This window comes from Cricetulus griseus, chromosome 2 (assembly GCF_003668045.3).
Source record: "Cricetulus griseus strain 17A/GY chromosome 2, alternate assembly CriGri-PICRH-1.0, whole genome shotgun sequence".
NCBI classification, from domain to species: domain Eukaryota; kingdom Metazoa; phylum Chordata; class Mammalia; order Rodentia; family Cricetidae; genus Cricetulus; species Cricetulus griseus.
The window spans coordinates 102,981,645-103,009,019 of NC_048595.1; positions in this window are offsets into that span (position 1 = coordinate 102,981,645).

The window sequence follows — 27,375 nt, forward strand, 5'->3', positions numbered from 1 at the left end:
ACATCTTCCAGGGAAAAGGATTGACTATTATATGGCCTCATAGGTTGGGAGTTGGAACCAGTGATGAATTGCAGCATCCTGCATAGCTTGGCCTTGGACCTCTGACTAGGGACATCAGGGAATGAAGAAAGGATCAACACAGAGACACATGTAGAGAAAAGCTGGGGTGAGGTGGATTATTTGCATTCTGATGGAACCATATCAACCCAGAAGCTCAACATGTTTGTATACACACCACATGGGTGGGGAGATAGTTCATCTTGATAGGAGGTGTCTATAGGTGAGCAGTTTCAGGCTGCAGTCATCTGGAAGAGGAAGCTGCAGTTGCTAGTTTTTGCACATGAAGAAACTTTCATAAATGGATGCAGGAAAGCTTTGCCCTTCTGAACCTGACCCAGGAGAAAAGCTTTGCCAATTTTCCCTGGGTCTGATTCCCTGGTCCTTGACATGACTAGTGCATGTCAAACAGTACTCATTCTATCAGAACTTTGTTCACTTGTGACTTCACTGGCTTCATACACTGTATTCTAAGGGTATTTTCTCTTTCAGTGATGAAAAGTGACCCTCATCAGAAGATTCCTGAAATGACATTTCTCAAGGCAGTGGAGAATTTAGTCCCTAGTCCAGGCTGAAGTGCTTTTGTAGTGAAGCTCATGCATATCTTATCAGAAGTGATTGACATAATCATAAATAGACTTTACATTCTCAGCATACTCCCAGATATTTAGAAGACTAGTTATATACACTTAGGATTGTGGGCATGTATGGCAAAGAATTGAGAATCTATGCAATACCTATTGTTGGCAGTACATAAAATGAAGTTATCCTCAGAACCTATGTAGAGGCAGAAGGAGGAGTAATGTCTGGAATGTGTGGGCACATATGATCACATACACGTATCATACAGATACACACAAAAACAAATAAATAACTAATTTAAAAAATTATTAACGAAGAAGAGTTCATGACTCCACAGTCTTACTATTGAGTTTTAGTTAAAGAAAAACAGGGCCCTCTTGAAAAAATACAAGTAGAGAGTTGGTATTATTTATGAAGCCAGTATTTTTCTAAACTAAAACAGATTTAACAAGACTTTAGGCTGGTAACCTTTGTGAATATGGATGCAAAATCTTTTCCATAAGCAAAACAAATCCAACACTGTGTAGAATATATTATGTAATGTGGTCAAGTGAGATTTAAACAAAGAATGCAGGTAGTTGGAGATATGAAAACCAAGCAATGCAGCAACACATCATAAACAGAATAGAAGAGAAGAAGCATGTTTTCCAGCATGCAGAGAAGCAGTGTACAAATCTAATCCACACACTAGGCATGCAAGCTGCATTAACCAGTTAGTATGAGCCAGAGCGATTGTGCAGCTAAGCAGCAGGATCCTGGGCAGAGACTGTGCATGCTCCAGGCTGTCGCACACCACCTTGCCAGCTCTTCTAGGCAAGGACATGCACCACTGCCAACCACAACTGTGCTCCCATGCCTGTGGCAGCTACAGCCACCATGTCTCTTGTTCTGCCATCTCTCTCCACTGCAAATGCCACTCTGCCACCTTTCCCACCTCTACATCACACGTTTATTCATCCAAGTGGAGCTACCAATTGCAGTATGTCACACAGTATTTACTTTTTGCCCAAACAGCTTTCCATGCTGCTACGTTAGGTAAATACTTACTACAGTGAGTCTTTGGTCTGGTTCAAAGTCTTTGAAGCACCATAAACTCTGGACTGTCACTGAGACTCCTCTCAGATATCCTGTTGCTACCCAGAGGCAGGGTGATCTTGCAGCTGGCCATGGATCTGGGGCTTTGGGGGGACAGGAAACCACAGAGAGCTCCAGGCCATTGCCAAGTCTGGCGCTAGTCTAACAAGGCAAGGTGACTTCACAGAGACAAAAAATTCTTTGGGTTACAGTTCAGAAGAGTCTGAGGCATAGCAGCATTAGCTTGACACTCTTGAGGACTTTCCAGCTCATGAGTCACAGTGGTGGGAGCATGTGTGGGAGAAAGAGGATGCATCTGGGAATAGAATGCTAGATGAGAACCCCAAAGAGTTTGCTCTTATAACAACTTGTTCTTTTTCATTTTCATGCGTTTGAGGCAATGTCTCTGAAGCTTACTCTGTAGACTTGGCTGTGGTTTCTTGTCGCTGCCTCTCAAATGGCTGTAGCTTTCTCTCTTGATTGCAATGCTATTTCAGGAGATCTCTTTTGAGGTTCCCACCACCTCTTTGTACCATCACAGTAGAGATCAAACATCTGACAATGAGCCATTCCAATGTTCAAGAATATCCCAGTGATATCCTAACTAGTGAGCTTGATGACCTCATCCAGCAGACAAAGGGGACCTGTGAAAAACCTGGAACTAACACTGTGCTTAAGCATGATTGCCTGAAAGCATTTCCCTAAGAACATCTAATCTCTCTATTTCTATTTCCACATTAGAGGAGAGGCTCTAATTATTCCAATTAACAATAAAAAATAGAATATTTTTTATGAAGGAAGCAGTAAAACAGCTGCATTTGCTCACTGCATGAGCTCACTGATGGGAAACCCCAACAAATTACAGCAGAGGTCTTCAGAGCTCATTAATGAGTAGAACAACAGCCTGCAAGCTAATATAAAATTACACTTATATCTATTAAGTCATAGTGAATATTTGTAAATACAAAGAATTCAATTTACAGTAATACAAAATTGCATAGGACGAAGTGATCCAAAAAAAAAATCAAACCTGTACACTAAAAACTACAAATCACTACTGAGAGAGATGCAAAGGTAAAGAAGATGCAAATAGGTGGAAGAAAATGTCTCACAGATCGAAAAACAATAAATGTTAAATGCAATCCTTCCCACAGTTATTGATTTAATGTAATCTGAGGGCTTCTTTGCAGAACCTATAATTTTTTAAAAGTCCTATGAAAATTCAAGGCATCACAAATAGCAAACAACCTCGGAGAAGGAGAACAATTTCTAAATTCACACTTGCTGATTCCAAAGTTACTGCAAAGGTATGAAATTTATTTGAAGGTAACAAACACTGCTTAAGTTAGATCTGAAGATTGATGATGGAACTGAAAGCCCACATTGATCACATAGGAGTTGACCACACATTGGTGGACAATCGATTTTGACAACAGTGATAAAAGCACTTCATGGGGAAAGAGTAGCTGAAACATCCAATGATGATACTACCTCATATTCCCAGCCCAAATATCCTTCTATAAATCAGCTTGTTGTCAGTCTTTGCCTGAAAGGATGACTTGGTCAAGTTAGTATTAAAATTTTTGATAACTTTTTCCAATAAAGTTTTGTCATACAATTTTGAAAGAAAGAAATATTATTGTCACAATATTCTTTCTGTTACCATCTGCATATTCTTGACATAAACAAATGCTAATCATATAATTTTTAGAAGTAAAACATTAACATAGTTCAATAATTCTATGTGCAGATGCTATTTTCATTTCACAATGATAAGTCAAGACAGGGAGAACTTTAATATCTTGCCTAAGTTTTCATTTTTTATAAACACAAAGTCAAGAAAGTGATTAGCTTTACCCTAGGCACCATAGTTATTTTACTTTAAAGGTGATAGTATTTTCAGTATGAAGACAATTCAACCTACAATAAAATTTGTTAGATGAAAGTAAAAATAATTGTGTGTGTGTTTTGTTGTTATTTGTTGAGATGGGGTCATGTATACTAAGTCTAGCCTCTTACTTACAAAAGATGGCCTTGAACTTACAAATCTTCTGCCTCTACTTTACTATGATTTGCATATAAGTCTGCCTCATTTAAGCATGGCTTAAAATGTGTTTTAAAAGCAAGACATCAATTTTCAACAACACAAGGTCCTTTGAGCATATTCCCAAGAGTTAATATAGTTGAGTCACATGGCAGTTCTAGTTCTAGTTTTCTGGAAAAACTCCAGAATGATTTGAAATATGGTGGTTCTAATTTATACTACAACCAAATAGGTTACCTTTTCCCAACTCCACATAAGTATTTGTCATTTTTATTCCTGATGACAACCATTATTAGTGTAGTGAGATGGAAACTTAAGCATTTTTTTAATTTTTTATTTTATTCTTTTATTAGTTCAAATTAGGAACAAACTTGCTTCACATGCCAATCCCTTTTCCTTCTCCCTACCCTCCCCTCCAACATCCCACCTGCCCCTACCCATCCCCCCTACACTCCCCAGGCAGGGTAAGGCCCTCAAAAGGGGCTCCCCAAAGTCTACCACATCATCCTGGGCAGGGCCTAGGCCCTTCCCCATGTGTCCAGGACAAGAGAGCATCCGTTCACATGGGATGGGCTCTCAAAATCCCTTCTTTTTTTAAAGACCTTACATATTTAATACAGTGAGTTACCCCTGTACAAATGGAAAAAAATTAAGTTCAACATTTCTAGACCAATATGGCTGTTAATTTTTGTACTCAACACGGTAAACTGGGATACTTTTTTCCAAAGTTGACAGCACAGGAAACTTAAGCAATTTTAAGCTACAGCTTCCTGATGACTAGTGATGTTGAACATACATGCAGCAAAGTGGAAGGATACAAAATCAACATACAAATCGGTATCCTTCATGCATACCAATGGTAGACAGACAGAAAAAGAGATCAGGACAACAATCCATTCACAATTGGCACAAGAAAATAAAGTGCCTGAGAATAAACCTAGCTAAAGCAAGGACAGATCTCTATAATGACTATTTAAAGATACCAAAGTAAGAAATTGAGAGAGATACTAAAATAGAGAAAGACATCCCATGCTCATTGGTTGGAAGAATCAATATTGTAAAAATGATCATCTTACTAAAAATAGTCTATAAATTTAATGCAATTTGAATAAAAATTTCAATAATGTTGTTCATAGAAACAAAACAATCCAAAATTTTATGTGTAGTCAAAATAAATGAAGGCAAATAAATAAAAATTAAAATAATAGTAAGTAAAAAAACAATAAAAATAAATTTATAAAAACAACAAAACCAAAACCCCAAATCCCAAGGACAGTGAAGCAATTATGGACAAAAGAAATATTGAGCATTAAGGTGGTTTGAGTGAGAATTGCACTGTAGGCTCATGTGCTTGAATGCTTGGTCCCTAGTTGCTGAGCCCTATTTAGAGGATTAGGAGGGTCAGACTTTTTGGAGGAAGTGTGCCACTGAGGTTTTGGTTTGAGGTTTCAAAATCCTATGCCAGGTTCAGAGTCTCATTCTTTCACTGCCTCCATGATGCCAGTAAGATGAAACCTCTCAGCTACTGCTCTAGCATCACACCTGTTGCCATGTTCCCTGTCATCATGGTCATGAACTCACTCTCTGAAACTGTAAACAAGCACCCAGTTAATTGCTTTGTTTTGTAAGTTGTTTTGGCCATGCTGTCCTGCCATTGCAGCTAACAGTAAACTAAGATAAAATTACAGTTACTGAAAGAAGCCAGCTTTAGAATGTCTCTAAGTGTTGGATGTCCACTGCTCCTACTGCCTAACTTCCAATGCAAATTATATGATAGAACCATAATATTAAAAACATCATGGTTCTGGTCCCCAAAGCAGACATATGGATTACTAGTAGAGAACTGGGAACCCAGATATAAGTCCATGGTTACCTGATTTTTGGCACTCAGAAGTATACACTGGAGAAAATACAGACTCTTCAACAAACAGTGCTGGGAAAACAGAATTTCAACATGTGGAAAAGTGAACCTAGATCCTTATCTCCCTCACTACACAAAACTCAACTGCAAATGGATCATGGACCTCAGCATAGGACCTGTTACCCTGAAACTACCAGATAAAGAAGTAGAAAATATATTTCAATTTAATTGGCTCAGGTACAGACTTTCTGAATAAGATGCTTATAGCATAGGGGATAAGGTCAACAACTGACAAATAAGATCTCATGAAATTAGCTTCTGTACAGTGAAGGAAAAAAAAAGTCAATTGTTATGGTAGTCCACAGATTGGGAGAAGATCTCTGCCTGCTCTTCATCCAACACAATGACCTGTGTCTGGAATGCACAAAGAACTAAAAGCAAACCAACAAACAAAGCAACTCCCTTACATATTTAGAGAAAAAAAAAAAAACAACCTAATTTTTAAAAAAAGGATGATTGGGCTAGGCACTGATCTATGAGTATAGCAGAGTATCATTAGGAATAATTTCATTGACTTCTTTTTCTAATAGGGTTTGGTTCTTCTCTAGGTCTCTGAGTCACCAAGCTAGGCAGTACTGAGCATGGCTCCCTCTAGTCATTTGGGCCTCAAGTCAGACCAGTCGGTTGGACAATACCACAGGCTCTCAGCGACCATTGTCCCAGCACACTTTGCAGGAGGACAGCTTGTGGGTTGAAGTTTTGTGACTGGGTTGGTGTCCCAGTCCCACCTGGCAGCCTTGCCTATTTGCAGAAGATGGCCGGTTCAGGCTCTGTATTCTCCGTTACTTGGAGTCATCTATAGGATCATCCTCATAGGTTCCGGGAAGTTTCCAGTGCACTTGGTTTCCAAATCGACACTCAGATGTCCCCTGATTTTAGTCATTTCTCCACATATTCACTCTCATTGTACCTCATTTCCCCACCTGATTCCTTCTGTTCCCCTCCCCAGCCACCACCACTCCACGCACAAATCTATCCTATTTCCCCTTCCAAAGGAGATTCTCATGTCTCCCCCTCCATTCCTGCTTGTTACTTAATCTCTCTGGGTCTGTGGATTACAGCGTGAATATCCTTTATTTAGCAGGACACTTATGAATGTTTGTCTTTCTGTGCCTGGGTTGCCTCATTCAGGATGATTTGTTCTAGTTCCATCCAACTGCCTGCAAATTTCACAGCCAAACATTCCTAATGGAGCTTGGGGAACCTGGGGGAAGATGGGCAGGAGGATGGATAGGAGCCAGAGGAGTAAAGGGCACTAGAAGAACATGGCCCACAAAACCAACTAAGCAGGGCTCTTAGGGGCTCACAGAGACTGAAGAGCCAATCACAGAGCCTGCATGGGTCTGTGCTATGCCCTCTGTATATATATTGTGGTTGTTTAGCTTGAGGTTTTTCTGAGACTCCTAACAGTGGGAGTAGGGGTGTCTCTGACTCATTTGCCTGCTCTTGGAACCCATTTTCTCCTATTGGATTACCTTGTCCATCCTTGATAGGAGGGTTTGCTCCTGGTCTAGTCTTATTACAACTTGCTATGATGTATTCTGTTGATATTTCTTGGAGGCCTGCTCTCTTCTGAAGGGAAACGGAGGAGGGGAAGTGGTAGTGAGGGACTGAGAAGAGTGGAGGGAGAGGAGGCTGTGGTCAGCATGTATTGTATGAGAGAACAAATAAAAAGAATAAAAGATTGGAGATATATTTATAAGTGAACAAAAGGGCTATAGAACCGAAGATAAGATTCTTAAAAGAAGAGCACATAGCTGGGAAATGTATCTAATTAAGCTCATCTATTACTTACAATTAAATATAGTAGATACCACTTATTTCAAAACATTGTTATTTGTTAGTCACATGAGTAGCTATTTAATTGAAAGTGTTTTAAAATTTGCATTCATCTTAAATCATACCAAAAGGGCTTTTTAAATTCACCTCATCATTGAAATATGAGAGAACATTCAATTGCTTTATGAATCAATACAATATAGCCACTGAAAGAAACCAGCTTTAGTATGTCTCTAAATATTGGATGTCCACTGTCCCTCCAGCCATCCTCCCTATAGACAAAGTGTGCATATGCTTGTAACAGGTGACTTTGACAGATCACAGTGAAGCAAAGGAAAGAAAACAAGTTATTGTTAATAACTAAATTCTATCATATGTCTTCTCTCAACAAAGCTCAAGAAAACTTTTGGTTTTGGAGATTTAAACTAACATATTATGCAAATATCAGTATTGATATAGAAGTTCTCCTTTGTATTTGGATTAAAGCTGGACAACTTTAAGGATGCTAAGTCAATCCTATAAAATCAAGCTAACATACACATATGTTGGTGTTTCATCTCTATGTCAGGAATAAATATTTCTTTTTGTATTGAATGTATACTTTTATCATTGTACCAGTCTGCAATTCACCATCTAGACTTAGTCTGTGTTTAATGGTAAGGTTGTATTTGGATTGGCAGAGGAGAAAAGTTACAATAGCACAAACACCTCATGAATCAGAGATAGAGGAATAGCCAGATCAACTCTCAAATAGCACTGGATCAAAGAAAGCTATCTAACAAAAATACTTCATTACAGTATTCTTCATTTTATTAAGCTTAATGAAACCATACATCAAACACAAGAATGTTTATAATATGCATTTATATGCAGAATAAGGTGAATATGGAGATAGGCAAGCTAAGGGAACATGAATCAAAACAACTCAGAAGACTATAATATTATATTGAGAAAGAAAAGAAACAGGGAACAATTAATTCTTTATGAAGAAAAGTTTGAGGATAATTACACAGAATTCAGAGAGAAAACAGACTAATGGATAATAGACATAATGGATAAAGATAGTGATCGTGGAGACAATAGCTAGTCATTAATATTTTGAATGACCATGAACTTAAGAGAAAATTCTTTAAAAACTGTACAAAAAACATTAAATATATCAGAAAATGTCATTTTAGTAAAGAAGAATCTGTGCTTGGTAGAACTAGAGATGGAGCTGAAAGTCTTGTAGGGTAATATACCATTGAGCTACATCCCCAAGCCAGAAAGAATGTGATGTTTATTTTCTTAAAATAAACACATATAATTTCCTATATTTATTTTTGAAAAATTTATAAGTCTAACTAGAAAAATAAGGTTATTTAACTGAAAAAATGGCAAAAACAGGGACACTTTAAAGAAATTTTCAATGACAAATATGTGTGCATAAGATATAGGACTAAACCGTCCTAGAAATATATATACAGCTTCAAGTTTTGTCAAGTTTACATAAATGAAATGCTGCTTTTTATTTACCAAATTGTCAAAATTCTAAAATGTTTGAAAATATGTAATTTTGGCAGAAAGTAGGAAACACTACAATAAACTGTTGGTAGGCACACAAATTAAGTGGCCATTTGAGTGGAGGATTGGAAAATAGCTCTCAAAATTGATTATGCTGTTGAGAGAGATGTATTGCTTAGAGGAGAAATCTATTATGTGGGAGGAGGGAAGCCACCAAGGTTAGTTAGGACGAATGAATTAAACTAATGAGTTAGGAAAACCACACACATGAGACAGGGCCTTGAAGGGAAAAATGAAAACAAATATGAAATTCAGATGGAACAAAGGACGGGGATATTTCCCCAATTTTACTCACATGAGCCAGGGCAGTTGGGAATCTCTCCAGAGAAGCAAAAGCTATTCAATTAATTAATTGGCAGTCAAAAGGCCTGCGCAACCGAGGAAGGAGTTGAGCAGGAAGGGAAGATCCAGAAGGGCGGAGCAGAAGTGTGAATTCCTGTCTGAGTGTGGATTTTCAAGTTCTATGTGAGCTCAGTGTAAGAGGACACAAGAGGGATGTCCCTGTTCAAATCAAGAGTAGAAATCATGCTCCCCCCCTTTTTTTTTATTCTGGTCACGCCCTAAGGGATCATGCAGTGCCTACCCACATTGGCCATCTTCCCTCATTAGTCTCCCCTCTCAAATGCTAATTCCTTACAGAAAGACCCCTGCAGATAATGTTTTACCAGACAGCTGAGCATCCCTAAGCCCATTCAACATAGTACATAAAAATCAACCACAGTCTCTGAGAGTTTTTTTTTCTCCTTCAAATGAATCTTTTCAAAACTGGGTGTAGTATCATACCCTGTGATTTTACCAGTTGGGAGTCAGAGGCAAGAGGATCACAAGTTCAAGGGCAGCCTGGGTCATACATTGACTTAGAAGCCAACCTGGCCTACACTGAAAGATCTTGTTATAAAAGCAAACAACAGGGTCATGGGGTTGTCTTACGTTGTAAAGTACATGTTGGCCAGCACAAGGACCAGAGTTTGATCTTCAGAACCTATATAAAATGTCAGATGTAGCATCAGTTTGGCAAGATATGCCAGCTTGTATCATAATGGCTGGGATGTTTTGGGAAAAAATGAAAAACACTTTCTGATTGGATTTATAGCCTGATCCAAAATATGGAAACATGTCTGGTACCATTAAATGGGTCAAAATCCCTTAGCTATTCAGGCTTAGGTCCTGGGGGAGAATCCAATCCTATTATGTTGCCAAATGGACATAGTAATGATCCACCTCTTAAGTTTCTATCTTTATACCTATAGGTCAGGGCAGCTCTCAACCTTCATCAGAGGAGCTTATTTTCACAGTAGATGGTAATTAATCAGTGACCCATAGCAGGCCCCTGCATGCAGAGAATAAGACTATGGAGTGCCGAGCTCTAATTGGACAGCTGTATCACATTAGCGCCCCACAAGGCTCAGGGAGCAGAAGAGAGAGTGAACATATTGTAAAAAATAAAGGTAAGGGACATCTGCAGCAAATCAGCATAGCTGTCCATGATGACACTACTATATTCAGGAACTGTGGCTATGACTGCACCCATAAGACCTGCATAGAATTACATTAGTCAAAATCCAAGAATGGATGGAAGGGGAGACATGTAGATGCACATCTAGCAGAGGAACTATTGGCAAAAGATGGCACTTGGGTGGTGGAGATTCAGTTTTCTTCAAGGATATGGGCCCTGAGAGGATACCCATGCTCTTGTACCTGTTCCCACACCCATGCTCATACACGTAGTACTAAGTGGACTCACTGTATTTTGAAAAAGGAGAACATGATGTTGGAAAAGTAGTGTGTATGGGGGGTGATAAACTGGAGTGTAAGGAAAAGGAATTGGAATAGATTAAAATACATGGTACAAAGGTACCGTGAAGAGCGCTGTGTACAGCTATGACAACTAGTATTTAACAAGTCGACCCACTAGATGTTCTTGGAGAGCCCTACTTGGCAAAATCTACTCACCAGACGTTATTGGGAACCCCACTTGGCAAAGCCTTGGAGTTATTGACTGGATGACTGGTTGTTCTTGTAACTTTCTCATGTGCCACAGCTATGCCTTCCTAATAAGAACTGTTGTGAGGTTCTTCGCACAGCCCTTTCGTGGTGTGTTTTATACTTGTTGGGCACACATATAGCTGTGGGTGGTCACAGAGATGACAGTAGGATGATCAGGGAGATGGACATAAGATTCTCAGTCAAAAAGACAGCCTTTTACACAGACAAGCTAACTTCAGACTTTAGAGCAAATTCAAAGCAGGCTGGTTGCCCCTGGAGACAAATATGGGAGGTCATTTTTGCAGGTGTTTTGCTAATTCAAGGACAGACTTCAAAGCAACTTTAGTCTGCACATACTTCCCAACCTCAGGGTTCAGTCAGCTGTTTACATACTGTCTTGGAATCCTCACCAACTTAGAGCTATGTGCAAGGACACTTGCTCACTGGCTGATCGTTGAGACTATGCGACTTATCTTGTGTTACAAGTAGGGGTAAGGCCCAGAGACTGGCTGTGAGAAAAACAGAGGCAGAAGACAGAGAGTGAGGGCAGGGGAGAGACAAGAGGGTGTCAAGTCAGAGAGTGGTGGAGCCGCCAGGAAATGGCAGCAGAGACAGAAGGCAGAGACATGCAGAAGGCTGCTACAGTAGAGCGAAGCATGAGAGCTGAAGAAGCATAAGAGAATGAATGAGTGAGAGTGAGTGAGGAAAGGATGAGTGAATAATGTAGAAAAAGTGTGTATTTGTGAGTAGAATGAGAGAGAGCTGTGTGAAAGAGAAGCTGTACCTGGGAATTGTTTGAATGGTATGTAAATGAGATGTATAGCTGTGGCTGTGTGGAGATTTGTAACTAACTGAATATAGATATATGTACTGGGCAGGAGAGAGTTGTATATAAGAGAGATTGTCAGGAAAGAGGGACTATTTAAACGGAAGTGAAGGAGGTCACCATCAGGAAAGCATGTGCTTGTTCCATTTTCCTTAGATTACCAGAGGAAAGAGTGTGCTGGTTTATTTTTCCCTCAGGTAGAAAAGTCTAGCAACCCTCAGATAAGAATCTTTCCCCATACACTGAGGCTTTCTCTTTATTACCCTGGTGCTGACTGGGGCCTGGACTCCCCAAGTTAGCTACAGTACAGAACCCTCAATTAATTTTTAAAAAAGAAAATAAACGACATGCATGGTAGTGCATGCTTATAATACTAACACCAGGAAAGCAGAGAGGGGGATTCCTGGGATTTGCTTGCCAGCCAGCTCAACCAACATAAATTGTGAGCTACTGGTCAATGAAATACTCTGTCTTAAAAAAATGTAAGTTAGTAAATGCCCCTCGACTGAAGAATGGGTAGAGAAAATGTGGTACATTTATACAATGGAGTACTACTCAGCAGAAAAAAAAGCAATGGAATCTTGAAATTCACAGGAACTAGAAGAAACCATTCTGAGTGAGGTAATGCAGTCACAAAAAGACAAACATGGTATGTACTCACTCATATATGAATTTTAGACATAGAGCAAAGGATTACCAGCCTACAGTCCTCTTCGCCAAAGAAACTAGGAAACAAGAAAGACTCTAAGGGAAAAATGCATGGACCTCAGAGAATGGGAAGTGGCAGGAACTCCTGAGCTAACTGGGAGCATGAGGGTAGGGGAGAGGGAGCTGTCAGAATGAGAGGAGGAGAAGAGGAGGGGAGAGGAGGAAATGGAGGAGCAGAAATGTTGAGTTGGGGGAAGAATAGAGGAGAGCAGGATGAGAGATACCATATCAGAGGGAGCCATTATAGGTCCCGAGGAGAGATCTGGCACTAGGGAGATTTCCAGAGACCTACAAGGATGACACGAACTGACAATCTAGGCAATGGTGGAGAGGATAACCTAAATGCCCTTCCCCTATAATGAGACTGATGACTACTTTTTATGTCATCCTAGAGCTCTCATCCAGTGGCTGATGGGAGCAGAGGCAGACACCCACACAGACACACTGACCTCTGGAACCTAGTTGCAGAGAGGGAGGAATGAAGATCAAAGGGGTCAGTACCAGGCTGATGAAACTCACAGAAACACCTGGCCTGAAGAAGGGGGAGCACATGGACCCCAGACTGCTGTATGGGAGGCCAGCACTGGACTGCTCCAGACCCCTGAACATGGATGTCAATTAAGAGTACTCCACACTCTAGGGGGTCCTCTGGTAGTGGATTATTAATTTTCCCTGGTGTAAGAAGGGACTTTGAGATCCCATCCCACATGAAGGGATACACTCTTGGCTTGGACTAATGGGAGAAGGGCCTAGGCCCGGCCCAGGATGATGTGGTGAACTTTGGGGAGCCACCATCAAGGGCCCTACCCTGCCTAGGGAGTGGAGGGTGGAGGGGTGGGGGCAAGTGGGGGGCTGAGGAGACAGGGGAGGGGAGTGGAGGGAGAGGGAGAGGGAGAAGGGAGAAGGGAGAAGGGATTGACATGTGAAGCAAGCTTATTCCTAATTTGAACTAATAAAAAATAAGGGAAAAAAATGTAAGGTAGATGACGCTCCCGGAAAGGACACCTAAAGTGGTCCTCTGGCCTTCACATGCCTATACATTGTATCTGCATATACATGAGCACACACATGTAAAGCAAAAGAACAAAATCTTTACATGTATGGCTTTCATCCTTATTATTTATTTAATAAGATCATTAAAATCTTTGTGGTACTTAATTCCAAGAGTTCTGTTTTAATATTTGGTGTTAATTTTAAAGGTTTTCTAAAAAATTCATCATATTTTCTTTAAGAAAAATTACAAAGTTAATGTTATATGTTTTAACATCAGACTCCATCAGCAATTCTGATTGCAAATTTTGGTGTACATACACTTGACACTGTTAAACTGCATGCTTGACACAACTACAATATATGTAACACCATCACATGATACTATAGAATTGACACTAACACACTGTACACATAACACTATGGACCTGCACATTTGACACTAACACACTGTATGTCTGACCTTATGAAACTGGATACTTGGCACTAATACACTGTATACATTATACTATGAAACTGTACTTGACCATCATACATTGTATACTTGGCACTACACTGTACACTTGAAGCTGATACACTATATATTTAGTACTATGAAACTATATATTGAGTACTTCTATATTATCACTTAACAGTAGTACACTGAATACTTGATTTTGCTACACTATATACCTGACACCATGATACTGTATGCTCAATACTATAAAACCATACACTTTATACTATGAGACTATATTCTTGACACTATTCAATTAGATCATTGACACTACTAACCCTGTGTACCTAACACTAAGAAACTATACATTTAACATTACTAAACTGCATACTTGGCACTATCACATTGTATACCTGTATGATTGTTCATGAAAAGCTATAGAACTGCACAGTTGACAATACTATCCTGTATACTTAACACTGTACACTTAACATGCTCTGATGTACACTAGACATTGCTAAACTGTAAACAAATGGTACAAGGAACAGTATTATAACAGTATTATAATGGTACAAGGAACTTGAAATTATTAACTTTATACTAAACTCTACATTTGATTCTTATGCACTGTATACTTGACACTTAACTTTTCACTGAAACACTGCTATACTGTGCACCTGACACTTTGAAACTGTACACTTAACAGTGCTACATTGTACACTTGACACTACTAACTCTCCAATTGACACCATTAAACTCTGCACCTAATAGTACTCAACTGTACATGGAAGTGATTTTTAAGCACTAGCATTATAAGATTTAAATAAATCATAGAATTTGAATATTATCAACCGTTTTCTCAATTTATGATGTCATTAATTATGACACCATAGCAGTCACAAAGTAGATAAAAGACATTCATGCTAAGTTACAACTTGAGTTAGAGTTTATTTAAAAATTAATGATTTATTTTGCTTATTACAAACAGGGGCTTAGTGGCTATTTCCAGAAATAAATGCAGTTTGTTCCTTTAGTGTACCAGACATTTATTCTTCATTTGTTCACATTTCTAAGATTGGGTTTCTAATACTCACCTGGGAGCACTGAATCATGTTACAAAGCTTGTATTGGGCAGGAAGCCTGGAAAGCAGTTAGTTATAGATTTATGGAGGCTGGAGCAAGACTAGGTGTCTAAATAACAACTCAGAGGACAAATCTGGCAGAATTAGAAGCGCCCTGATATTGAGGGTCACCCTGGTTAATAACACTGGACAAAAGCATATGGGCAACACCAACTAAAATTGACAAGTTTTAAAAAGAAGAGGACACAAAGTTGGGTGGTTAGGGAATGGGGCACACTGGACCTGGGAGGACTGGAAGTATAGGTGGCAAATATGATCAAGAGACACTGTATAATATCCCCCCAAACCAATAAAAATGGGAAATGGTGAAGAAAATACCTAATTTGTAAATGAAGTTCTTCCCATGGGACATTGTTAGGTCATTCCTTTATGACTTCAGAATAGTCTGCTTACTATAACATAACATACATCAACACACTGTGGTTTCCGAGTAATTTGAACTGTACTGCTGTTTATTGCTATGAATTAAATGCATAACAATATGTAAAAAAAAACCAACAACAGTGGACTCTAACTATATGTCAGATACAGATTGCATAACATTAACATTAACAGCACAGACTGGCTTTCTAGGCTCTGGTACCAATGTGGTTCTGAACAATCTACCTCTCACCTTAGTTACTGTTGTTTCCTAACTTCATTAATTATTAGTTACCATGCACCAGACACTGTAGTAGGCATCAAGGATGCAGCAGTGTTTAAGATAACATGGTCCTTGCCCTCATGGAGTTTGTTATGTAGTCAGGGTTGAATGGTTTAGAATACACCTAAACACAGGATTTTAAGGAAGTTGGAATCAGAATATTAGACCAAGAGAATATCTCATGTTTCAAATTATGAGATTAACCAAAATGCTTGCTTGAGTACATGCAAAAGAAGAGGAAACCAAATGGGCTAAGTGCTAGCTAAATAACAAAGCAGCATCATTTGTAATCAAAATGTTTGCTTCATATAAGATAAATGAGCAGTGCAAATTAATAGGAAGGCTAAATTAAATGACAAGCTGGTAGAAATTCATAGATTCAGTGTTTATGTACCTATACTCCTATGTTATTCAGAAGATAGGAGACAAGATATGCAAGATATGCTGTTTTTGTTTTCAAGGAGTTTCCTGCTCATTTTGTGATGACATTTTCAGATCTGCTTATAGCTTCTTGACACTGTAAACACTGATGATAGACAGAGAAACTTTTGTCTCCTTTGTTGACATAAGTTTGAATAATCTACACTGTGATGGGGTATGCAAATCGAATATCATAAATTTACAATGGATAAAGCAAGACTATTTGAAAATATAAAGTTATTTATTATATATAGACAATTCAAAATGCGAGTGTATATTCCAGAGAGTAGACCATGAACCTGGTCCTGTAAAAGTTCATTTTAATGTATAGATGTGCCACTATTATAACACATTACAGGTCCTTAGTAATATTTCCTGAAAATATAAACAAATGACCACATAAACAAATATCAATCAATATTGATTGTCTTTGAGTATTAAAATTTCTCCTTTGTTTCATTTTTATAGGTTAAACATTTCATAACAAATATACAACGAATCATTTAAAAAATTATATATGCTTTCAAAAATATCTGTCTTAGTTTGCATTTCATTGTTGTGATGAGACACTATGACCATAGAAATTCTTATAAAGGAAAAACATTTAGTTGGGGTGGCTTACGTTTTTCAGAGGTTTAGGCCATTATTATCATGGTGTGATATGGTGGCATGCAAGCAGACATGGTGCTGGAGAAGGAGCTGAGAGCTGTACATCTTGAACTGCAGGCAATAGGAAGTGGTCACACTGAGCTTGAGCACAGGAGATGTCAAGGCCTGTCTCCACAGTGATACACTTCCTTCAGCAAGACCTTGCCAGTTCCAATAAAGCCACAACTTCCAACAGTGCCACTCACTCTGAGCTTGTGGGGGCCAGTTACATTCAACCTACCACACTATTTTCAAGGAAAATGTTCAGAAAAGAATATAAGTACCTAAAGAACAATTTATGTTAGAGAAACATTACTTTCTTTAGTATGTTAAGGCACGAAAAGTTAGATGAATAAAATTGAGGGTTGGATCATGCAACCACCAGCTTCTTTGTAGTATCTGCTCTCAAGGCTGGGTACTGACTACACACACTCCTCTTTGTCCTCCCACTGTCACTGAATCTAAAGATGATGAAATTTCATCCTACTCTAGGAATCTGTACAAATACTAATTTGTTGGTTTTCCACTCTTCCTTATATACTAAGTGAATTCTACTTACCTGCATGAAATTGGTGACATTCCCTTACTGTGGCAGAGCTGAAGGCACATTTCATGTCTCATTCCTTTTTATATTTACAGTAAAGTATTAAGAAAATATTGCTTGTTTTGTGAAGTTCCAAGTGGGCTCAATTACATTGTTTTCTAATGTTGGTTCTGGATCCACTTAAATCTTTCCTTATATTCTAGTGTAGATTCCCCAAGAAAATAAGAATAAAACTGTATATTTGGCTTTGATTATGCTCTAGGTGGTGTCTGTGGAGCAACGAACAGAACTTTTGAGTGTCTAGTCTATGTAATTACCACCATAATAAGAGAAGGGGTGACCATGGATATAAAGTAGGTACTGTGACACAAGCGACTCGACTCCTTTCCTATGGATCCCTGTGCATTCACACACATCTGCTTTTCCCCAGCCACACATTTTTCAATTGCAGGTATACATTTTGTTATAAATAATCAGAAAACAATGGTCTTTTACTAATTTAATTTAAAACACTAGCTGGAAATTTAAAATACTCTTCGGAGCCTACTTCTAGAAAACATGTGTTCATACACACACACACAAAGTGGCTTGTGATTTGGTTTTGATGGTTGTTTAATATACCACATTACTTCCTTGAATTGGACACCACAACTGATTACATGTGCTTTCTAGTGGAATTGTCTTTTTGTCCCTTGATGTCAATGAAACTGCCTGACAGGTTGGCTGTTACCCTCTGTAAACTCCCCTGAGGGTTGTTCCCCCACTTAACAATAAATTTGCTTCTCATACTAAGTCAATGTTGGATCAAGTGTGGACATGAACTCATTTCTTCAATTAACCAAACTCAGGAGTCATATGCCCAATGGAGCATACGGTGGTCCTGGTAATTGGTCTTTTTCTGTTCTTCTTTACTCTAAAGTGAGCAACAACTTGATTTTCCATTTAGTTACTTTAGAATCACAGAATGCTAAAGTGTTTCATATTCCATATTCTAAAGATGTACTTAGTTTTCCCCCGTGAGCTAGAGAGATGTGTCAGCAGTTAAGAGCAGCTACTGCTTTTACATGGATCCTAAGTTTGTTTCCTGTCACTCACTTGGAGTCTCATAACCACCTGCAATTGTAGGCACACACACATGTATACAAATAAATGATAAATGATGGTATTTTTAAAGAAATTATATTTTTATGGGGTAGCAGGATTGCTCATTGAATAAAACTTTCTGCTTTCAAGCCTGACACCTGAGTTCAACCTGTGCAACTTACCTCAGACATTCTCTGAACTTCCCATGCACATTATGATATGTACATGTGTGTACACAGTGTGCGTGCACATGTATCGCCATTCACTAACTAGCCAACTAACAATTAACTAAAACCAATTAACAAACTAACTAACTAACTAACTGAAATTTTCCATTGTTTCTTCCTGACAGCATCATAAATTTAAGTCCATATGATATTCTCATACAGCCTCTAACTCTAGAAAATAAGAGTCGAGGTGCCTATGAAAGAAAACTTCCATGAGCTAATTGAAAGGTCTGCTTAAATCCTAAAAGAAGGAAGGCTGTGCCAGGTACAGACTTTACATCTTACAGCCTTTGTCTTTTCATATTGAACAACAGGAAATCTGGGCTCATTAGTTAATCGTGAGATTTTCTCCCTAAATGTATGTGACACATCTCTTTCTTTACTATTATTTTATTGAACAAGGATATAGGTTAAGGCAGAGGCTCCATGGGGCCCTAATTAGTGAAATTATGGAAGCAGCTTAATGATCACAGAGATTTTTGAGAGCCCTTCTGGTTAACATGCTGGGCTAGTGATCGGAGGCCATCTAGTTAGGGTTTATATTTAAATAAGTGCACCATCAAATGAAATCTTTGAATTCACTGACCTTCCATGTGAAGTAAAAGATATGGGTGAAGCGATTTTCATGGGTAGCAGTATGAGGTTAGGATTCTAAATCAAGTCTGAATTACTGATTTTTCCACTGAAACCCTCATGTAAGTAAAATGACATCAACGTTATCTGTGGTTAGCCATAAGAACAAATGAGTAATTAGGTGGTGATTCAATTTAGATTTAGAGAAAAGAGGAAAGACATCTGCACACACTCTTCTTTTTAACCTTGTAGCCAGGACATGTCTCATTAACTGATCAGACCCAGTGACTCTGTGGAGGATCCTGAGGCTGGCCTTCTAGCCAAAACTGACAACAGTGGTTACTGTTACAAAATGGATTTCAGGGAAAAAAGTGGTCACTCAAGGTCACAGCAGCATGCCGATGATAATTTCTGAGTTGGAACTTGAACACCCTTGAGGTTTTAAGTGTTTAACACTAAAAAAAATTGTATAGATAAATATTTGTTAATAACTCAGTGGTGTCATAACTGTTAATGGGCAACACACACTAGGCAGTGATTTCTATCTGGAGGGCAGTGAACTTTGTAGCAACAAATACTTAGGAAAAAAAACAGCAAATAGTCACACAAACATATTCCCTCTCCCCCTCTAATACACAGGTAAAATCGGGGCAGTTTCTCACTGTCTACATTTTTAAAATGAATATATCCACATATCCATTGTTCAAAACCATGTCAAACAATCTGAATATTGTGGTGAAGCTAGTTAGAATTTCACTTAGAATAGCAGAATTTGGAATTTCATGAGAAAATAAAATATGATAGAAATTCAGTATCTATGAAGAAACAGCAGTGTGAGAGATGGAGGAAGAATGGTTCTGAGGCAGTGACAGAGGGTGCTGTGATACAGCTCCCAGATTCACTCCTCCAGGATGGAGATACTCATTTCCCAACAGTGAGAGTATTGATTATTGGTGGTTTAGAGCTCCTCTTCTTTCCAATAATTAACCTTGGTCTGAAGGAGCTGTTTATTTGGGTGTGTGCTCAAATTAACAGAGACAGATTGCATACAAGGAACAGTCAATTCAAGCTTACTGAGGTCTGGCCAAAATTGATTTAAATAGAGAACCCCCCCACATGTATTACATCTCTGTTGCTGCCACTGCTCTGGGTTGAAATCTCTGCTGCAGTACTCCACAGTTCAACTTCTTCCTGTCTCCAGTTATGCTGCATCCACTCTCTCAGATGTAAAGTCAAAAATCCCGTAATAAGCTTTCTGAACCATCTCAATGCCGTAGACTCTTTAATCTGTAATGGTTTCTGAGGGATTTAAGGTATTTATTCCAAAACAGGTTCCAAGGGTAATGATATACTGACTTTTATTGACGCTTAACTCTGGTGTGATACCAGTGGACAAAGTGCACTAGTGGGTCTCAGGTGCAATGGTGTTATCAGGCAGTTATTATATGAAATTAAATGACTGCTGCTGGGGAACACTGATGAATTAAAACTACGTCACAAAGGTCTGGGATGATCATTAACTAATTTACAGCAAATGTGGAAGGCTCCCCGGCTCCCCGTCCTACCCAATAGCATATATTGAGATTGTCATTCCCTGTAGTTGCATGAGGAATAAAGATAGCCCAGGGCTAAACAGTATATATGATAAAATTCTACAAAAAACTTAATTTCAGAACTGGATGTGATGGATAACTCAGGAGGCTGAGCCACATGGATCCTGAGTTCAAGGCCAGTCTGAGCTCTTTAGTGAGACTGTACTTTGAAAAGAAAATCTAAATTTAGTTCTTACATGCCTTCCGTGATAAGGACACAAGTAGTGGTAAGGCGTATCTGGATGGATACACCAAAGAATCCTGTATCACCAACATCATTAAACCCCTGTGTCTCCAGCAGTATTTTTCTCTGCCAAGTGAAAATTTCTTAACAAATGTATTTATTTACTTTCATTCATCTTTTTATTTTACACACCAATCACAGTTTCCGCTCCCTCCTCTCCTCCTGTTCCCTCTCCTCCCTCCCTCCCTTCTACTTCCCATCAACTCCTTCTCTGTCTCCATTCAGAAGGCTTCCCATGGGAATCAAGAAAGTATGGCATATCAAGTTGAGGCAGGACCAGGCTCCTCCCCACTTCATCAAGGATGAACAAGACATCCCACCATAGGGAATAGGTTCCAAAGAACCAACTCATGCATCAAGGACAGGTCCTGATTCCATTGATAGGGGGCCCACAAAAGACCAAGCTATACAACTGTCACCCAAATGCAGAGGACCTAGGTTTGTCCCATGAAGGCTTCCTCCTCTCCCCTCCCCTTCCTCTGCCTCCCCCCTTTCCCTCTTTCTTCCCTCCCTCTCTTTCTTTCTTTCTTTCTTTCTTTCTTTCTTTCTTTCTTTCTTTCTTTCTTTCTTAAGACAGAATTTCTGTGTGTGGTCCTGGCTGTTCTGAAACTCACTGTGTACACTGGCCTTGAACTATTCCCTGCCTCTGCCTTGGGAGTGTTGGGATTAAGAAGCAAACCAGCACATCTGACTCCTACGTTAGTTTTCTAATAGCTATGACAATAGCATATGAATGCATGCTGAAATATCTAAAAAGTCCATGGCTTAGTTTCTGAACTATGTCTATTTCATTTAATTGGCCAAGAGTAAGTCATAATGCTGAATGAAATGTAAAGTTATAGCACAAAGGATCTGAATGTAGAGAAATGTGGAGATTTGGCATCAGTCATGAAGTCTACCATGGTGCATATCATTAGCTATAGTCAGTGCTTGGTGTTAGCCAGTAGGCCAAAAAGTGACTGGCTACCATCTAATAATAATTAGAGGGAACTCTCTCTGAGAGTAAAGGCTGAAAAATGTTACTTTACAGGGTATCAGCTGTGCATTTATCCATAAGGTTACAAAAATTAAAAAGTGACATATATAATACATATTTGGGAACATCACTCAATTGACTATGGTAAAATGACTATTGATGTTTTAAATTAAAAACTGCTGAAGAATTAATTTTTATTTTAAAATGTTAATACAACTTTTCATATAAAACTGGAAGTATAGTCAATTATCAATATTATTATCTTATTAATAGACCATTTTAGTCATGTTGTAAACATCAAATATCAGTTACTAAATGTAAAGAAAGATGAGATTAAAATATTTTCTTTAAGAAAGTTATTTTCCCCAAGCTAGTCATGGTGGCACCTGCCCTTGCTTACTCCTCCCCACAGCCCACTGGGATCAGGTCCAGGGCCTCACACATGCTAGGCTGGTGCTCTATTGTTGAGTTTCCTCTCTACGTTGCCAGCCTTTCTTTTCATTTGTTTTTACAGTTTCAAAAATATTATTTTAGCTTAATGATTTTTATTAATGTATTACATAACACATACACTTAGTATCTATAATAACACAATGCTATCTTGTGGTTTTGTCTGTCCTTTCGGCATTTGGCTTACTATTACTATTAATTTTAAATAATACCACAGATTTTCAATATTTAACGTTTCTTTGAAATACGATGACTATAGATGAGAACACAGATATTTATAAAACTATAAATTTAGCAGATGATTCAAAGATTTGGAACTTAAAATGCTAAGGTGTGACTTTCAAGTATTTCAAGGTTTTATTTTCAGGTTTTATTTTTGTGTCTACAATTCCCCCTTATTTCCCATCCAAAATAAGCTACAAAATATTTGGGTGGAAATAAATTGAAATAATGTCTGAAATTCTTGGTTTTCTTTAAAAGCAATAAACATCTTAAGCCACAGAAACATTTTTAAGGACTTTGTATAATACATAGGTATAGTACATTACATAGGTGATAAGAAATACATAGAAATGGACTGTTCTTACAAGCATTGCTTTTAGCACTTTAGAAGGAGAGCTCTATACACAATTAAGCTTTCTAATAACATAACAGTGCAAGCTCTGGGAATCAATGTCCTGGTTTCCAAACAAATCGAAGCAAAACCAATAAAATATTTATTGAGCAGTTTCTATGTACCAAGGCTCCAGAGATGTCCCAGATGCTGTCTGTACCTTTCCAGCGCTCACAGGTTTATATCAAAGTAATTGCCCCAAACACTCACATCTGAATAAGTCATGGCACACCATAGAAAATTTACAAAGTAGGAACATGTGACTCCTCTGTACGGTTCATAATAAGGGGAAAATATGGCATCAAAATAGTTCCTCTTGGAGAAAAGGAACTCACAATGCTGACTGCTTCTTTGATTATCACAAATGAACATGTCATATTCATCATAAGTCTTCTGAAGCAGATGTGATTGAAATCTGAGCCCAGTTTCCCTCAGGGGACACTCTTTGGGATGCAAAATAAAATATTTTGGAACACCACTCATCAAAGGAAGTCTAAAGTTAGTTGGCTGACTCTAATTAGGCTTGCATATTCATGTAGTATTACCATGTGTATTAATCCAAGATGAGGCAGAATCAGAGTTTTGGTATTTCTTATCATAAACTTTATTGGTTGGGTGTAGTGGTACATGTTTTTAATCCCAGCACTGGGGAGGCAGAGGCAGGTGGATCTCTCTGAATTCAAGGCCAGCCTGGTCTACAGAGAGAGTTCTAGAACAGCCATGCTATGCAGAAAAACTCTGTCTTACAAAATTTAACAAACAAAGCCAAACAATGCTTATTGTGGTTTTTCTAAGAAATAATTTAAGTAGAGGAAAATCTATTATGTCACTCTGAAAATAAGCTGCAGTTGAAAAGTCACAATTAATTATAGATACATGAAAATTATATGCAATAAAACCCAACTCCCATTAGTTTACCAAAAAGAAAACCTATATTGTAAAATATTCCCTTAATATGACCGTGTGAATAATTCTGTTTTTTTGTGATTAAATATATGCTGAATATTTGAGAAACATTTTCAGCATCATTTTAGTCATTAAACACCAGAAGTTTTCTGACAAAAGGAAGGGAGTTGACATCATTGATTAACATTTTCCAAGTATAGTATCATTTCTGCTAGACAAAAAAAAAGAGAAACCTGAGATGCAAATGAAAAAGGGACAAAATATTAATAACACAATTTATGAATAATCAGGATTTGTTCCTGAAGTTCTTAGCCTAACAAATGATCTTGAACTTCTAGGAAATAGACAAAGTCCAATAGGGTTTTTGGTTACAGTAAATACATGCAGGAAAATAGAAAGAAAAAAGATAGAAAGCAAATATTAATTTTAAATGTATACAGACACAAGTGTAAGTATTTGTGTTTCTATTTGGCAGTAGAATTCTCCGATATGGGAAGTTTGTTGATCCCTATTTCCATTATTAACTCACAATTGCATATGGTGGTCTACCCAGCTTATCTTTTTGGCGGTTCTGTTTTATGTTAGTGCTCTTATTTTATTTCCAAAATGACATGTAGGCTTCTTTGAAGAGTATAACATATTTCTAGGTTCTTCTTTGCCCACTCCCTGTGCCTTCTAGTCACCATGAGAAGAGTACCATCCTATCACCCCACCAGGTTTTCTACCTCATCACAGCCCAGAAATAATGGAGCCAAGCAACCATGGGATCAAAAATTTCTGAAATTGTGAACCAAAATAAGATTTTCTTCTTTTAAGTTTGTTTTCTTGTACTTCTTTTTATAATTACAGAAAGGCCAACAATACAGGAAATATTCTAATCTTCTAACTTTTCCCTGACAAATATTATGGTTATATTCGGTTTTTGACCTAACTACATCTCAGTGATAGCAATAAATGAATTTTGTACTAAATTTACTTAATTTCTGTTTCCATTGAGAAAGGAAGCATATCTTCAGACTTGTTGAAATACTTATAATTGTCTGCTCTTTCTCTACTGATATGACAGAGAATGCCTTGTTAGATATTCTAAGGTGACCAGACACTGGAAACCCCACCCTGAGTTGATGCGCTATAGCAGTGTATTAGTCATGTAAATCTGTGTCCTCAGGAGAATTATACAATGGGGTAGGACAATCTACAAAGGAGTAGAGAGAACAGCAGGATTTCAGGAGGAAGACTTTGTAGCAATGGACTTGTGATTTTCACAAAGCAATCACATCTTCCCACAGAATGATAAACATTCTTTCAATCTATGTGAGTCAGCCAGTGGCCTTCCAGAGAATGAAACCCCTTAGAATCAGGACCTGCTAGAGCACGCACAGCTCTTCAGAGAACAATTGCCTATTGGAAACTTTTTCCCCACTGGGGTGTGGGTATCATATCCAGCCAGAGTATGAGGGACACAAGAGGCTTAAAGGTGTCAAGGCACCACATACAATTTAAAGCCACACAAAAAACTTGATGTTTGTACACCACGTCACCTGTCAGGGACTCCTAAAGTCATTATAAATGTTCTTCCTTTTGTTTTCTCTTAATCGGCATTGGAACAACATTCTGTTAGCATGTAAAATGAGACAGACCTCTTTTCATTTCAATGCCTTCATCTCAATGTAACATGGAGCTGCTAGACATTTTCATATATATGAAACATTCATATATGCCTATGTTCTTGACAAATCTCACAAAAAACTATTGTATTAAAAACAAGGGAAGGTGTTCATAAAAGAGTGTGATTGCTTATCACTTCAACAACAATGGGCTGAAAAGGTGAAGTGATTTTTATCACATTTAATGAACTTCTCTTACTGTCTCTGTAAAGTAATTCATACTCTACAGCAGCAGTCAACTGTTCTGCAGACAGTGCAGGACTGAAAGCATGGTGTGACAGTGGAAAATGTTGGCTTCCCTACTGAGGAGGAAGCCCAGGTTCAGTTTGGAAAATAGAGATGATGAACACACAGAAAGGTTCACCTTGTTCAGAAGTTTTAATGGAAATGAAAAATACGTGACTTCCTAGATGTCATGAAAGAGGTGAATAAAGGTCACTCTGATTAGGGAGAGCCAAATGAGTCATGCTGTCTGACAAGAAAGGATAATCCTGGAGGACATAGTGAGTTACCTTTGAGTAGTAGTATTAGAGATTTTTAATCTACACATTTTTCTTGTTTTTATTTGCTCATTTAATGTCATATTTGTATGAGTCATTTCTTATTTAACTCAGCATTGTAAAATTCAACACAATTATATATGTGATCTAAACATGCTTCTTTAAATTAAAAGGTCATTATGAAGGAGCAGAGAATGGAAGAAATAAGATGATTTAACCATCTCTGAAGAACTGAGTGTTCCCCTTCTATGACAAATGTTTATGAAATTTATTGGAAATTCCGAGTCTAAATAACAGCTTTGACACATTGCAGAAAATGAAGTTTTATCATTTCTAAAACTCGGTTTCCTCAACAATGAAGTATATGTCATAAGACTCAAGTCAGTATTAGATGAGGTCAAAGCAAATTGACCCATTTGAGCAGCTAATTCAGAGCATCATGTCATCCATGACTCATATTCACCAAGACAAAAGAAAGCAAGACGAAGAGTTACTTCAACAAACAGACATGTATTCACCCCTAGAGTTTCTTCTACAAATATTCTCTAGTCATTCAGAAAGAGAAGACTGGAACATATACTAGCATGGAGGATAAAACTTCTGGGGTTCATCATTTTGGATTTTACTAGAGAATCATGAATTTATTCATAAATATGTCAAAAATTTAAGAACAAAGTCTAATAGAGACACCACTGTTGATTAAGTAGCATATTAATAAAACTCAGCTCTAATACTTAGAAGAACCACAGAAGAGCAACTGCAGATTGGGATAAGCCACCTTTATCCTTCTTAACCTCAGTGCTAGCACTGTTAGGACAATAATCACAGGGTTTGGGATGGAGGTTATGCTCTCATTAGGACCATGCCCTGAATTAGCCCCATTGCATGGACTATCAATAGCAAGGACAGATGCTGAGTCTTTATTTCTGGCACCACAGGCTGAAGGGACCAATGAGTCAGTTACTGTAAAGCTGATTAAATCAGACATGTCTAATGGGAGGGGGATGAGAATCTCACTGGCATTGAAACATATTTTTATGCATTTACCTTTTTCCCAGGCTGATTGTATTGTGGCAAAAAATCATACAAAAGTTAACAAATATCTCAATTTTCATTGCCAGATTTTGTAGATGTATTGAGCCAAGGGATCCACCTTACAATGAAAGATGTATTGTGATTAA